A 17,057-nucleotide genomic window follows, 5' to 3' on the forward strand; every position below is an offset into this window, starting at 1 on the left:
TTTTATGTTGAGCATTGATTATTTAAAAATTATACAATAATTATTGAAATTTTAAACCAAACACAAAAGCATTGAATTTTACTTATTAATTAAATCTTAATAGAACCAAAACTTATTTACTATATTTCATATTGTTTAAAAAAACTCATTCCACCAAATTCTATATAAAATCAAGTATATAAATGAATTTAATTTGACAAATTTATTTGAATATCTTATATAAATAATTTATATATAAATTTTTAGATCAAACTAAATATTATTTTTGTAATAAAATCGCATTCTACCTAATTGATGAAGCACATTATCTACAAAGCTGGGCTGATGTCGATACCGCTGATGTCTGAGGTGTTCTTCAAAAGGTTCTGAAACAGTAAAATTTTATAATTAAAATTGTGGATTAAATAGCTAAAAATCTCAATTTTTATATTAATTAATAAAATCATTCATTAATACACCAAAATAATTTAAAAGTGGAATTAAATTTTTTCAGGACGTAAACTTATTTATTGTGTAAGATTTTTTTTTAATATTTTGAAAATCAAAATTGATTCGTTACCTTTTTTATTTTAACCAAGAGGGGATGAGTAGTGGTTATGTATTCCGCGTTGCTGGGTCTCCTCGGCAAAATTTGACTCCTAGGATTTTTTGTCTGAAATGTGAATTAATAAATTAATTTAAAAATCGGAAAAACGCAGATTGAATGAATATTAAATTAATTTAGGCGCAGTTTAGGCGAAGAAACGCCCTCCAAGAATGCAATGTTAGAGCTGTTTGTTGTTGGCGTCAAAATGATGCCACGCTAAGTTATGCCAGAATTAAGTCATTTTTAAACTTACCATTTTTGTAAATCGGTGAACGAACTTGATCCCAGCATCAGCGAACAAAAATTTTCCAGAAGTGTTGCAATTTAAGGGCTTAAATTATGAAAAAATGCGGAGCTGATAAACGTGGTCAGGTCTGGCGTCCGACATGTTTGTTGTGTTTGCCCTGACGCCGCTGTGGGAGAAGCGGCGCATCACCTGAAATCTCTCTTCTGCGCATATGCGCATGCTAGAAAGTCAGTGTATATGGCTGGCCGCAACGCAGCCACCGCGCAGCCAGGGTGGTATAACTTTTTCCTGCCAACCGATTTTAAACGCGTTTAAATTTCACGCAACACAAACTTATTACATGAAATTAGATTTTTTTAAATCCCGAACATAAATACGAGAATATCATAGTGACATTAGTGACCTAACTTGCGTGCGTGAATTACTTATATTTAGAAAATTAAAAAAAAAAAAACATAAAATTGTACGCAGTCCAAATTTAAAATATATTTTGTTAAGGGTGCAAATAAATTATAAAGTTAAATTGAGTTAAACAAATAATTTAAATTAAATTAAATTATAAAAAATATGTTTAAAAAAATTTAAATAAAAAATATAAAAAATTAAAATAAATAAAATGTTAAAGGTAAAAATCTCTTCTAAATAACTAGTTTATTGTATAAAATTTAATAATGATTTAATTAATATTATGGTATATTAAAAAGTAACGCTAAACAATATTGGCACCCATTGAAAATGCCATTAATGCTCAATCAGGGCTAGCCAGCGTTCGAACTTAGAATATGGCAGGAATCATTTTTTCTCTCCTTCTGAGAGCCACCGCGGTGGCTGCCTGCTGGCCGCTCTCAAATTGCCAGCACTTCAGCCAGCAGCCAGCAGCGCGCCCTCGCTGCCAGTACCGGCCCTGTACTGGGCCACCATGGCATTTTTGACTGGGATGTTAACTTCAAATGCGATTTTCTCAAAAATTTATGGGGTAACCTCCAATTTTCTTGTTATCAAAATGATCCATAAGGTCCATACTAATGAAACTCACTTTTAGAGTAAAACTTTAAAATAATAAAATTAATCTATAAAAAAATTTACATTGGCAATTGAAAAAAGTCACAAAACAATTTATGTGATTTTTTTTTTGCAAAAGAAAAATCTCATTTCAAAACCATTTACACACTTTTTTGCAATATCACTTAAAAATCTCACTCAAAATTGCTTTTCTTCTTCAATTTCGAAAGAAAATGTTATTATTTACATAAAATTTACATTCAACAGCAGAGCCTCCTTCAGTAATCTCCGAGGAAGAAAATTTACTCGACCTTTTCCACGCAGAAAGTAGAGTCTAACGAGTTTCTCTCTGCTCTGGCAGATCCATTAAGGGCTACGCCGCGTTCACTCAGTCGTGCGAATTCATTTTTTCTTCCACGACCGATCTGAATGAAAAATGAATAAGGCGCAGCGAGTCGCGAGAAAATCGTTAAAACACGCATAATTGCAGCCGAGTCCTCGTTATTGGATTTCTTTCTTATTCCCCGCTGATTAGCGCCGCGACATTCAGATTCGCTGGGGCAATAAATCATAAAAAGAAGGAAAAGGTGCGAGGCAAAAATAAAATCCCGGAGTTAAATGGAAAAGTTTCGACGTGTACGAATAAGTGCGAGGAGATTGGAAAGGGGGAGAGAAGAAGCCTTAACATGGTTTCGCAGTTTTGATTGCCGACGAGCCGTAAATTACGTCTCTCGGCAGAGAATCCTTGGGATAGAATTTTGCTCTCCCGACTCGTGTGATGCTTTTACGATTATTATTGGCTGTCGTTGGCCGTAAATGCCGGCCGAGGTCGCTGCCGCTTTTTGTGTGCAAGTGGAGAGAAAAAGTGGGTTGCACAAGACCAACGACCTTCTCTCGATATTGCACTGTAAAGGAAGAAGAAAAAGATCCCGTATGTATATAAATGGAATGGCTCTCACCTACCTCCATCGACAGATCGAATGGACACACCGAAGAAGCCTGGGCACGGCATTTGAATCTCAAACAGCCACGAACTGGAACAGAAAAAATAATATTTTATGCTCCCCAAGGATCAAAACGAATGGAAAGAGACATGACGAGAGTTATTATTGCTTTGATTACATCTAAAATAAATTTTTTTATCAAAGTGCAGTGAAAAAAAAAATACAGGACTGCGACGTTACTACTGAATGCAATTTAAAAAAATATTATAAGATGAAAATTTTCAGAAAAATATGTCTGAACTGTTTTTTAATTTTAGAAATTTTGAATATAAGGTGAAAAGAACGACCAGTTTGAATTTCAAAGTACTTGCATTAAGAAAAAATATGTTAAAAATATTCAAAATAGATCTTTTAAGGCCATAAAATAGGGCTGTAAATTTAAAATGTTCGACTTTATTTTTCATACAAGTCCAAAAACAGCAATAATCTTGAATTATATTTGAAATAGTTTTAATTGACCAAATTCATCAATGATGATATTAAATTGGAAGACTTTGTCTTAAAATGAAACTTTTTTTAAATTAAACCATTCATAAAAATTAAAATACATATTAATTTTCTTGATATGGTCAATTTAATTTATGAAGAATGTTCTTTATTCGTACAAAATGTTTTAGAAAAAAGGAAATGTTTTTCAAAATGAAACCAATTCTAGCAAAAGAGTTAAATTCGAATAGAAAACCTGAAAAGTAGATATTTTATTCAAAGGTTAGAAACCTACACGAAAAGTCTGTTGGCATTTGTGGATTTTGGGAAGGACCTTTCACATAGGACGTGGCCTTTTCCGTTTTATACTCGCATGGCCATTAGCTCCGCGTCGTAATCTTTCATCACAATGGTGCACGCTAGAAAAATAGGCCGGACGTGTAATTCCTTTTGCCGGGGGAAATATCCGTTTGGGAGCAGCAACAAGCAAGCCATTCGCAGTCATGGCGAATTTTATGGATTTTACGAGTAGCGTTGAAACAGCGGCTACGTGTTCCACTTGATAATTGCCTCTGGCGTCGCGCTCCGCCGATTCCTCCGTCCGACGACGCACGAAAAAAAGTCAAGCGAGTCGTAATTGCCATTAGAATCGCGCCCGAATTTACTCTCTCTCGTTCTTTCTCGAGGATCGTTTGTCCGACGAGAACGCGGAGAGTAGTATTGGATGACGGTCAATGAAGCGACGCATTGGAACGGAATGAGAGGGCCATTCGGAAAAAAAGCGGCGGCTTTTCCACTCTCTGCAGTGTAATTGCATTTCGTCCGACCGGCCAGAGCAAAACGCTCGCGGCTAATTGGATGTACGTTCACGTTTACGAGGAAGCGGTCGTAAATATGCAGAGGACTCTCCTTAAATATTGAAAAGGCGAAATCCTTTTTTAGAAATAGGAATAAAAGGCCCTGAGTTCGAATTTTAAAAAACTTTAGAATTGGTATTAAAAAAAAGTTGATGAAATTCTGGAAAATTATCAGAGCTGACAAAAACATCAAAAGGTTTCCCGGGTTATCTACGAAATGCTATGCAGAATAATTAAATTATTGATGATTGGGGTTGCAATTTTCAAGCCCTTCAAGATTTTTAACATAAAAATTTAAATCATAAAACTAACAAATTCAGTTCCTATTTAAAATCATAGTTGACCAGTTCTTAGCATTCTCACACACCGCGCCCAAAGTTGATGATAGAGATCTGAGAGATTCACAACTTAATCTCCATTACTTGAAGGGAACGTCCCTAAATTTTTATCAAAATATTTTCAAAATGGCGGATTTTACGGGACATTTTGAAAAAACCAAAAACTTCAATTATCACGGCTTCTGTTGGTTGGAGAACAAAAATCCGGGTATGGTTGAACTCGTCTCGTTAAACTCTACAACTTTGCTGTTGATCACAAAATCATTGGTCAAAGGTCAAGGTCACTTCCGATGACCTTGTGTCATTCAAACTGGAATTTGAGCATCAAATGCAAACATTTTTGAAATTCTGAAATAGCCATTCGATTCCTCATAAACTTTTACATACATTATGTGAAAATGGCGAAGTGGTTTTTTCTCTTTAAATTTATATTAAAATAAAAAGATTAAAAAACGTGGTTTTTGGTGCTCGGATCAACGATTTTTAAGAAAAACGTAAATAACCTAAGAATTTTTCAAAGAGGGTGAAATTTAAAAAAAAAAATCAATTTTTGTAATTATTTTCCTATCTACCCTAGAACGATTAGAGCGGAATGCCAAAATTTGAACTGGTATGCCTATTTGCATCAACCGTGGTGAGTTTTTCTCCTTTGACGATCGTTCGGACCATCACGCCAAAGGGTCCAACCCCTTTCAAGTGAAATTACATTAGATTGGCGAAACTATTCCCGCGGTGCATAACAGGGTCTCTGTGCTATCCAGAGTGGCAGGCAGGCGTGTATGATATCAGAGAGCAGCAGACGAGGGATCGATACAGATCAGTGGTCTGCAAATGCAGCGGCGGCGGCACTTGGGCGAGCAAACGGGCCCGTCACCCTGGCCGGCCGGCCGACGGAGTGTTTGCCTCTGCGGTCGGCCCCAACAAAACCGCACTTCTCTCCCTCACACATGCTTTATTGCCTAATCCGCCTGCAGCCTCAAACCGAACACCAAAGGCAGGCGATAATTCGCCGACAGCTCCCAATCACGCCCCGAACGACGGGGGTGTCAGCCGCGAATTGATTGCGCCTCCGACTAACTAAAACCATCCTCCATTGTAGGACATGCAGCACTAGTTTCATGACCGAGAGCAAAAATTCTTTTTTCTCATCCCCAGTGTGTTGCTGTAAAACTTATTTGCATTGTTTTTTAATAAAGAACAATTTTTTACAACGAGGACAAGCCCAATTTCTTTCACCTACTCGAGTGTCAAATTTCTTCGGAAAAAAGTGATTAATGATTTTGAAATAAATATTTTCATCAGATAATTTATATGAAACAGAAGCAGTTGGATCCAATTATTCACGACTTTTGTATTTAGTAAAAAAATCACGTTTGTTTAAAGTCACTATTGAAAATATTCAAATTAAAATTTTGATTAATAATTTTATTGCAATTTTAAATTTATTCCCTGGATATTTTTAGGTAGAAAATTTCAAAATTAGAACGTTTCCAATGAGACAAATAAGCAACAATAAGAAGTAAGAAATTTACTATTCAGAATTTCAACAAAATTTTAGTCAAAATTTTGGCGAGTTTTGACAGCAGATTGGAGCAAAAAAGGGTTGTTTGACGGCGCGCACCTTGTCAACACACACACCTCACAAGTCAATCGGATTGAATCATATCTGGTGAGTGTGATGCTCATCCGGGCCGATGCGCCGGAATTGAAGGCACGTCTGACGAAAATGACTCGGCAATTTCTGCGTCGAAACTTTTCTTTTCTGCATGCATAATAAAAGTGCGGCGTCACGTCTTCGCCTCGCTCGTCGCCTGATGAATGGCGACGAGCCACGCAAAATGTAAGAAAGAAAAAAAGGAGAGAGCAGATCGAGAGCGCCTTAAGATGGCCTATCTATCGGCTGCTGCGAATTTATCCGCCGATAAATCAAACGGAGATTTTCCGCCCGAGGCGCCTTTCCCAAACAGGCAGCCTCTCCAACGTCACACGTAATTCTTCACGCGGTAATTGCCTATGAAATAGGGTTTCCAACAGCTCCTCTAGAGAGCCGGTAATCATTTTCTAAATCGATTTTCTCAATCCGCTTTTTCTTTATATTTTTCATTAAATTCCAAGATTTAAAGTTTGAACTGGCAAAAGGTTATTTAAGTCTTCGTGGGCCTATTTGATCTTTAAATTAAGGTGTTTTTTATGTGAATCGTGGGACTATTGAATTTTTAAAAATTTAAGGTGTTTTTGACGTGAATCATCATGACTACGCTTATCAAAATTTAGGTTTATTTGACATGAATCGTGGGATTATGTTTTTGTATGTTTAGTGTGAAGCAGGTGAATCGTGGGTCTCCACTTTGGCCAAAATTTAGGTGTGTTTGATATGAATCGTGGGACTATTTTATTTTTGAAATTAAGGTGTTTTTGATGTGAATCGTGGGACTACGTAATTTTCAAAATGTTGGTGTATCTCAGATGAATCGTAGGACTACGCTTTTTTTCAAAATTGAGGAAAAATAATATTGTTGGATATTGAGAGACCCTCAAACGACATAAAACTTGGAGAAAACTTTTTACGGTGTTGATCATGTACGCTAATAAAATATTTAAAATTAAAAATTTGAGGGCTTCCATAATTATTTTAATAAAAGTGAGATATGAAGTTGATTTTGAGAAATATCTTTTTAAAATAATTTTCACAATTGAATCGTTGAATTTGTGCATGAAAATTATCATACATGAGAATTTTCAATCTGTTTCTGTACTATTTAGACAGAAATACATTCATTTTTCGTGCCATTTCACTTTTTTTCACCAAACACGTACGGATCTTTTGTTTTACGCGTTTTTGAGAATCTGGCTGGCATTCGGTGTAGATTTTGTGATAGAGCCCTTTTATTTTTATGCGACGAGAGCGACCGACGGTTCGCAAAGAGCTGCGGCATCTGGGACAAAGTGGACTGCGCTGCCCACCGAAAATAATAAAATTGGCATCAAGCGCGCATAGAGAGGAGAGATATGCGTGAAAAGGGGCCCTCGCTCTCGGTCTTTCTGCGGACGTGCCTCTGCTGCGAATTTTGTTTATTTGCTCTCATCCCAGCCGGCGGCGGGCGAGGTCTGCGTTTGGCACACGGATATTTATTTATACCTGCCGGTGTATGAGAATTCTATTATTTCAGCGTTTGCGCCCCTTTTCTTTGGCCCTTATCTCCGAAATATTCCGTGCCCAGCAGAGGAGAATTCATTTGGTATGAAAATCCAAATCTTTCCGAATGCCTGCCCGCCCTGCCCGGGGAATTTATCTCTCTCGACCGCTTTATTGTTTCTTTGCGAGCGGTTGGATTCATGAGAGCTCTTTAAAGGTCAAAGAAGGATATATAAAGCAACCGTAATATTGATTAGCTTTGTCAATAATAATATTCTCACAATAAGTTTAACAAGAATCAGAAGAAAAATGTAGGAAATTTAATGATAGATGTAAAAATCTACGAAGATTTTCTCCGTGGAAATGGTTTTCTTCAAAGTTTAAAAGGTTTTAGAAATAAATTTGTTCTATATATGAAAGTTTAAACTGTTTTCTGCGCACTTGCACAATCGTCTCTTTCCATATACAAAGTCTTAGTTTTCTTCCACGAAGGATGAGCTGAAGTAGCAAAATCAATACACAATCGGCGACGATTCTCAACAAACTCTCGGGTATTGTGAGTGCCGGAATAAAATATTGACGACGGTGTATCAGATCAGTGGAAGAACAAAAGACTGACGGAACACCATTTGTCACACTTTTTCTCGAAAGACAAGTTATGAAATTTTCATTCAGTTCGCAGAAAAGCAACCGCCTTTTCCCCTTCGCAGAAATCTAGACACAAATAGGATCTAACAAAAAGGTCCTCGTTAAATTTGTTATTTATTGTAAAATAATGGTTGATTTATGTTTTTGTTACAGTGAAACTTTGTATTACTTTTAATTGAAAACCAAGGGAAATATTTTTTGTTCTTCAATTAAAAATATCTTTGTGAGAATCGAATTGAAATTCTACAAAGCGAACTATTTTTTACCCAAACAAACAAACCGTTTCGCCAAAACTGAAAAAAAGGGGCGAAGTTTGGTCACGTTTTTCGATCCTCTGGTGTGTTTACTCTCCGTGTTTGTAGTTTTTCGCTTTCTCATTTTCGATTTCGCTGAAGCTGCGCTGGGGAGCGTCGGAACAAAAGTGCGATAGAGGTGCGAGATTATATTCCGGCGCCGGTGCAGCCGGGGCCGAAGGTGACGCTGGCAGCACGCAGAGGAAGGGCGCGCATATTTCACCAGCGAGAGAGAAAGATAAAGGAGTCGGAAATGAGGCTGTCCTCGAAAAACACAGCCAGAGCGAAAACGACCGTGGACGACTGAACGAAAAGTTTAAGATGGAAAATAAAGCGGTGATTATAATACGCTCTTCTTTCTGTTTGTAAGCTTCAGACTGAAGAATTATTTCAAGTTTTAAAATTTAACGGTTTATTTATTGAATCATTACATGCAGAGCTGGGGGTAAAAAAAACTGGTTGAATTTTATAATTTATAATTATAACTAACAAATTGTTAATTGGCATGAAAACCGTCAGAGGACATTCAGATAAAAATTTACCTTCAAGATATTTTTATGAAAAAATCATTCAATAAATCTTGCGACAGACCCCATTTTTTGATAATTTCATGCATAGTCCTAGATGTTTAAACCTGCCAAAAAAGGGAGGAATCGTGAAATAAAAATCTGAGAATTAAAAATGAAATTACTTAAAAAATAAAATAAATCATAATCAATTTGCTTTTTATTTTTTTTTATATTTTTTTTTTACATTTTTAAAGGAGTAAAAACCATGAAGAAAGAAAATATTTATCAATTTTATTCAAAAAGATAATTAATAAAAAAATTAAAAAAAGATAATTAAACCTTTTTCTATTGTCGACATTGTAGTTTAAAATTGGGATGAAAAAATTTAAATATAGACAAGTGAAAATTTACGGGAAAATGTAAGAAATGGTGAGTAAAAAAAATGCTTTAACTTACTTCAAATTAAATAGTTCCATGCTTTAAATTAATTTTGCGATGAAATTGTGCAGAAACGTTCTGAGAATTTCTTTTCCTGGGCAAATTTTGAGTTTTCTTAGAGCAAAACGGGCAAATGGTCTTTGAATGGTAGCCACCCATGCACCCTTAAGAAGGAGTTGCAATTTCCGTTGCTAAAAGATGGAGTTCAACTTTTGCTCCGTGAAGCAAGATTCAACCTGGCGATAACTTAATTTACGACAAAGTCTCTCTCGTCTGCTGAAATAACCGTACGCCAAGTTTTCTTCTCTCTTTTCACGTACAAAAGTCAACCTAGCTCGGAAAATAAATTTCTCAAACATCAGCAGATCACGTTGGCGCCGCCGATTTTCCTGCTTCTCCGCCGAAATGGAATCTAATAAGAGCTCGGGAAAAATCACGAGGAGGAATCTAATTTCTATTCAGCAGAGGAATTACAGCCGGCAAACTTTTCTAATGTTTTTATGGGTAGCGGCGCCGTTCGTACGCGGCCAACGAAATTTCCACTAGATAAATCTGACCAGCGATGCAAAGTAATGTTTATACGTGTGTGTAGATAAAGAGGTCTCGCGACTCTCTCGACGCAAAAAGTGAAACTTTCGCCCCAGCTTTTCGCTCAACCGAGGGGAAGATCGATAAGTGCTATCAACTCTCTCTCTCTCACAAGACGAAGGTCTAGTCGTTTTCTAACCCGGGGTCCAAGTACATTTATTCAAAACATAAACCGAGACTGAATCTATTAGTACAAAATTTGTATTTTAGAAACTTAAAAGGTAAATGAATTGTTAGCTTATGTGGATCAACATTTTTCCGGTTTGTTTATTATTATTGGTAAAAATATATTCCAATGTTTTAAAGAATTTTTTAATGTTCTAAAATTTGAGTTTAAAAATAGATCCTTCCTTGATTGGAAAACAAGGAATAAAATAATTGAAATTTTGATTATTAATATGTTTGAAATCTGTCTAAAATTAAAATATTAATCAGCGTTTTATAAAACAATTTACCAGTAAATCAAGCTTCAAATTAAATAAACATTTTTTTGTTAAAAGCTTTTGAGATATTTTAAAATTAATTTATTATCATAGACAAACGGCTTTAATTAAAAATTATGTAATTGTAATTCCGTTTTATTGTTCTGGAATATTTAAGCTCCTGATATATTCAAATAGCTATTTACTCTGATAGTAAAAAATGAAATGTTGTATTTTTCCACTACCGGTCGGAAAAATCATAAAAAAGCTGAAGAAAATGAAGAAAAACTTCACTCTGTTCGACCCTAGGCACATAAAAGGGGCAAATAGCTCATCATCAGAATGAATTTTTGAAGCTAAGAGACCGTTTTTGCCGGCAAACGTCGGCCGTAATATAAAATTTTAAGGCCTTATTGCAGTGCTGGGCCCGAAGGCACGCCCAAAAACGCAATAATAAAAGTTGTTGGTGCATCTGCCCCGCCGCATTCCACATATGAATTTATCTCCCGTGGGCCCGCGGGCGAAATTGCCCCGTTCCATTTTTTTTGGCAGCGGAGATTTCCTCCGACAGAGGGGTTGAAACGAGACTCTCGCCCCTCTCTGCGGCGCCCCTAAATTGCCGTGGCCATAAATCGTCGCTTGAAAATATCGAAATAATAATTTTTTGCAGCTGCTTTTGTGAGAAGAATGAGAGTCGCTTTTCGTCATCTCGGTTTTTCTGAAGAAAAAAAAGAGAGACAGACACAGACAGACGCACACGCCTAAAAGGCACTCGCCTGTCAAAACGAGGGAAACATCTTGACTGGAAAAAGCAGCACCATGGAACTGCTGATGGATGGATGAATGGATTTTTTTATATTGTCTGTCTGGTCCATTCTTCTCTTCCCTCGCTTGCCTAATTTTATTAAAGCTCGAAATGAATTATTTCCTCGAGGGAAAGTGATTGTTTTGGAGCGGAGCCAACACATGTATTGATCTCACATCCTCTCGCCAAATCGAGTCTTAAGAGTCACTTCTTTCGGGAAATAAAATTTTGTTTCATTTTCATTCATCGGGAATGAAATTCCTCTGAATTGATTATCCAAAATTCAGCATTTTTGAAAGATAATTGAAGTTTTTTTTTAACATTCGGAAACAATAATTTTATAACTATTGTGTTCGAAAAGAGTAAAAATTTAAACAGCATTTTTATATTTACAATAATTTATTATTTGTCGAATTTTATCCATTTCAATCATCAAAAGCTTTGTTTTTTTAACTCTCCAGGAAACATTTTATTCAACAAGGCTGACGGATTTATCAGCGCAGAGTCGGAGAAGTTATTGCGTCGCTTGGGTGCTTGAATGGTTCTGATCGCAGAGACTCAATCGTCTCTTTCCCTCTTGATGCACTTGAGGCAGAATCGAATAAATTGGAGAAAATAAATATATATAAACACACAGAAATAAAGCTCCGTCTACACTCTCGAAATTCATTTTTATTTATGAGGAGGAAAAGGAAAAGCTATCCTCGGATGTTTTTCATGTTGGTCCTCATTAAAAATTTCCTCCTCGTAGGAAAATAAAAAAAACAAACATGTACACCTCGATGAGCACTTTCCGGTGTGCTTTTTTTGTGTAGGCGGAGGAAAATTTCGTTTCTGCGCGAAAAAGTAATTTTCCGTTTGCGAGAGGTCTCTGCTAATAATAAACACAAACCGCAGCAGCATAAAGAATTTTAATTATCTTCTTTATTATCTGGCCAGCCGCCGGAGAAAAAACCACACCATGCTAGTTTTTTTCTCTGTGAAACATATTCGAAAATTTATTTCAGCGCTAAATTATTCACGATTAATTATTCGCCGCTGTAAAAAGGGACTGCGCATTTGAAATTAATTTCTTTTAGGCATAAAGCAAAAAATTATATCCCATTTTTTCAACATTTTAAGGATATGCTTCAATAATTAAAAATGCTGCAATTGAGATGTATTACATCATATATCTGTTTTGTTTTTAATTCAGCAAGTGAAATTAACTTAAATCAGGTTGAAATTGAAATTTAAAAACGAAACAATTTTTAACTAACCAAATTGAAACGGGATAAAAGTACTAATTTCTTTAGCTTCAAGTTTTTATCCTTGGGCTGTAGACAATAAATTTGCAATTTTAAGAAATCATGGCAGCTGAAACGAATTTCAAATTTGCCAAACAATAAAGTGAAAATAAGTGATAAACGTCTCAATTAAAAATTGGAAAATAAAATAAATAATAATAAATTGTAAAATAATTTAGCCAGATCAAATCTTTCGTCGCATCGTTGTGCTTGCAAGCTGCATATAATTTTTTAACTTGGCTTATTGAGCAACATATTTTAAAATAAAAATTCACTATATGTTAAAGAGTAATGAATTTCTAGTCAACTAATACCTGCGGTCAAATATTGTGACAAATATTCTGTCCAATATTCTGAAAAGGCTCATTTTTGCAAATTTAAGGACTATATGTGGAGGTGAGACCTACCGACAAGCTGACTAATATTCTGACAATAATTCTGACAATAATTCTGACATAAATTCTGACCAATTTCTAAAAGTCTCAAATTTGCATAATATAGGACTTTATGTCGAGGTGAGGTCTACCGACGGGCTGACAAAAATTCTAACAAATATTCTGACAAAACTTCTGACACAAATGCTGACAAATATTCTGACACAAATACTGACCAAAATTCTGACAAAAATGCTGACAAAATTTCTTACAATTATTCTGACCAATATTCTGAAAAGTTTCAAATTTGCAAAAACAAGGACTTTATGTCGAGGTGAGTTCTACCGACGGGCTGACAAAAATTCTGACCAATATTCTGACAAATATTCTGACACAAATGCTGACAAATATTCTGACACAAATACTGACCAAAATTCTGACACAAATACTGACCAAAATTCTGACAAAAATGCTGACAAAATTTCTTACAAATATTCTGACCAATATTCTGAAAAGTTTCAAATTTGCAAAAACAAGGACTTTATGTCGAGGTGAGTTCTACCGACGGGCTGACAAAAATTCTGACCAATATTCTGACAAATATTCTGACACAAATGCTGACAAATATTCTGACACAAATACTGACCAAAATTCTGACACAAATACTGACCAAAATTCTGACAAAAATGCTGACAAAATTTCTTACAAATATCCTGACCAACATTCTGAAAAGTTTCAAATTTGCAAAAATAAGGACTAAATGTTGAGGTGAGATGTATCGACTATCGACGAGGACCGTTTTGGGTTTAGTTAAGTGTGGCGCCTTTAGTCGTCACTTTTGAAAGTAATTAAGCCAGTTCAAATCTTTCGTCGCATCGTTGTGCTTGCCCGCTGCATATAATTTAATAACTTGGCTTATTGAGTAACGCATTTTAATTAATAAAAATTCACTTTATATTCAAATAATCAATTTATTGTCAGCGAATATCTGTGGTCTATTCTGGGTTTGGTTAAGTGTGGCGCCTTTAGTCGTCAATTTTGAAAATAATTAAGCCACTTCAAATCTTTCGTCGCATCGTTGTGCTTGCACGCTGCATATAATTTATTAACTTGGCTTAATGAGTAACGTATTTCAATTAATAAAAATTCACTATATGTTTAAAAAAAATGCTGCAATTGAGTTGTATTAAATCATTATCAGTTTTGTTTTTGATTCAGGAAGTGAAATTAACTTTAATCAGGTTGAAATTGAAATTTTAAAAACGAAACAATTGAACTAACCAAATTGAAATGGGATAAAAGTACTAATTTCTTTAGCTTCAAGTTTTTATCCTTGGGCTGTAGATAAAAAATTTGCAATTTTAAAAAATTTGCTGGAACGAATTTCAAATTTGCCAAACAATAAAGTGAAAATAAGTGATAAACGTCTTAATTCAAAATTGGAACGCTTTTCTACAACCTTTGCGGTGCCTCCCTGTCTCAACCAGAATCCCAGACATCTGAAGTCTCTCACTCACTCTCAGATTCCTCTGTTGTTGCAAATTCGGCCGCAAAAACTTTGGGTCTTATTCCGAGCGACCGACTTCAAGCAAAGATTAACCAAACAAACACCAGTTAAGTTTAACGGGTCAGCACAACTGGCGAACAGTGTAATTTATTACAATTAGAGGCGGCCACGATGAGTTTGCAGAAGTACAAATTGGGGGGTGAGCGCGAAGATGGTTGAGAGCATTTCAAGGCTTTTAGGCTGCCAAGAGCGGATTTGGCGCTTTTTGCCGATGGAATGCTTTTGTGAAAGCTTTTCAAAAGAAAAAGCGAAAGTGGCACTGCGACGTTTGAGCGATTCTAATGGTTATTCGGCGGAATGGAAGCGTTCAACTTTAATGATATGTCAGCATTTCCAGTCACATTTGAAAGAGAAAAAATTGAAAAAAATTTGTTGCAGTGCAAAAAACGCAATAGATGATTCTAAATAATTTTACCGTAGATCCAAAATTGAAGATGCAATTTTGGATCAGCAAGGACTAAGCGTGAAATAAAATTGAATTTTCAAATAGATGCAATTTTGGGACTTAAAAGACAGCGTTAAATAATTTGGAAAAACACTTCTAATGAAGATGCAACATTGGGTTGAACCAGGACTAAGCGTGAAATTGTTTTGAAAATCAACCAAGTGCAATTTTGGGAACCACAAAAATCATAATATTAAAAAAAGGTTAGAAAAAATTATTATTAAAACTCCTAATTGATAAAAAAAAAATTCTAAATTTTTCAAAACTTCCAACCCTTTAATTTTCCAGATTTTTTTACTACCCGGAAATTTATTGGTCCCTCGTCAATATTTACGTTCATTGTGCAGGACCGTAAAATGTAAGGGCGGCACTTTGGCTAATGGTTTGTGGATTATGAAAATGGGCTCGCCGGCTGGCTTTGACTTTAAGCACCAAAATATTCACATCCTGGGCTAAACAGTCTGTATCTTGGAGCAAGGCCTAATCCTCGCCTCTGCTGCGTGCGCTCTCACACGTGTTTATTAGCAATCTGGGAATGGGGTGTGCGAACGGACGGACGCAGTCGTAAAGTCAAATCACGCCCGCCAGTGCGCCGCTAATAACAAACAGGAGTAAATTTTGATTTGCGGCCGCAATTAACCGGATTTGTGTGGCTCGTCTGCCTTGAAATAAAACTGCGCAAAATGCCTCTTTTAATCAGAATCTAAAGCCGCGAATGTTTTGTAAACTTTAGCAGTTTCATTTAAAATTTTATGCTAGAAAAAACTCTCAGAATGTGTTTTGTGCAAATTAAAAATTCCAAAATATTTAAAAAAAAAATATATAAATTTTATGAAACCTTTATTTTCATTTGTGATTTTACATACAGAACAAATAATGGAACTCTCTACTTTTAAATAACCACAGGCAGCGCTGGTCTGACTGTAAACATGCACGGATTTTCAATTAAATGGCGGTCGGTCAGAGTGCAGCCGGAGGCACCCCGCGGTACATATTAGCAAAGCTCAGCAGACCGTGCTTTTGAATTAGCCAATTGAAGGCCCTGCCCCGTGGCAAATGGACAAACATAGACATGCAAATCGACGCTGCAGAAGGACATTTCTATCGATTCAACACTGAACATGCGTTTGATTAGCACCTGTCCACTGCATGTTTAGTATTGCAGAGCAATATATGGTTATTGGCAACGGGAGAGTTTCAGATAAACTGCGGAACAATTTCCCGCTCGCATTTATTCGCTCTCAGTGAAAAGTAGAATAAACAAAAATATCTAACAGTCCGGTATATTGAAATCCTATTTCCATTGAATTCGTTTATTACACTGGCGTATTTTTAGCATTTCTATATATTCAGACCAAATATTTCAATAAGAAATAAATTTACAGTAAAAAACTTGACTGAAATCAAAATAGCTCTCCTCGGGATTGAAAAAGGATTAATTTTTCTCTTCGATCATTTCAACTTTTAAAATGTCTATGAAAAATTATTTGTTGTTGGCAATTAAAGGTTTTGAACGTAAAAGGCGATTAGGATTGAGAATTCTTAATCGCATATTTTAATATCAGCCATGATATTTTTTCGTTTTAATTAAAAAAAACCAGCCATTATTCATTTTTTTCAAAAATCACATTCCATGCAAACTTTACAACTAAATTAATCATTTCGCTACTCTCAACTCACTCATTTTGGTACAAATAGCACTTGAGAAAGCTTTTTACCTAAATTAAATTTGGAAGTTTTTCCTTTCACAAGCGCCGTGTGACAAAAAATCGGCAGAGTTTATTCGAACTTGGCCATTTGTGCGCTCTCTTTTTCTCTGTCCTTTGCAAACCAAAAGTTTCTCAAGGGCAGCGAGAAAGAAACGACGCGAGTTGTGCCGCGCCTCAACTTTTCACTTCTTTGTGTGCGAAACAATACTTCATTTTTACACGCTGGGTCTCTCCTCATTCTCTCGCTTTTCAGCAGCCAGGAAGTTTTTCGCCTCTTTTTCCCCGCAGCCCCGAGACAATAAGGTGCATTTTTGTATACGCTGCAGACCTGCCCACCGACCGGCCAGATGAAAAGACGAAAAACGAGTCTGCCCTCA

The 17,057-nt window shown here is 35.9% G+C and overlaps 1 long non-coding RNA gene across 1 annotated transcript; it reads right to left on the minus strand.

The window, feature by feature from the left end:
* Positions 1-247: 247 nt before the first annotated feature.
* LOC132204691 (uncharacterized) lies at positions 248-995 on the minus strand. The gene is made up of 3 exons (XR_009442544.1): positions 840-995; positions 560-652; positions 248-365 (listed from the first exon to the last, which is right to left on the minus strand). It is a non-coding gene; the product is annotated as an uncharacterized LOC132204691 (long non-coding RNA).
* Positions 996-17,057: the final 16,062 nt, after the last annotated feature.

The sequence above is a fragment of the Neocloeon triangulifer genome, unplaced genomic scaffold (assembly GCF_031216515.1).
Source record: "Neocloeon triangulifer isolate White Clay Creek 2 clone unplaced genomic scaffold, ASM3121651v1 ptg000022l, whole genome shotgun sequence".
NCBI lineage: Eukaryota > Metazoa > Arthropoda > Insecta > Ephemeroptera > Baetidae > Neocloeon > Neocloeon triangulifer.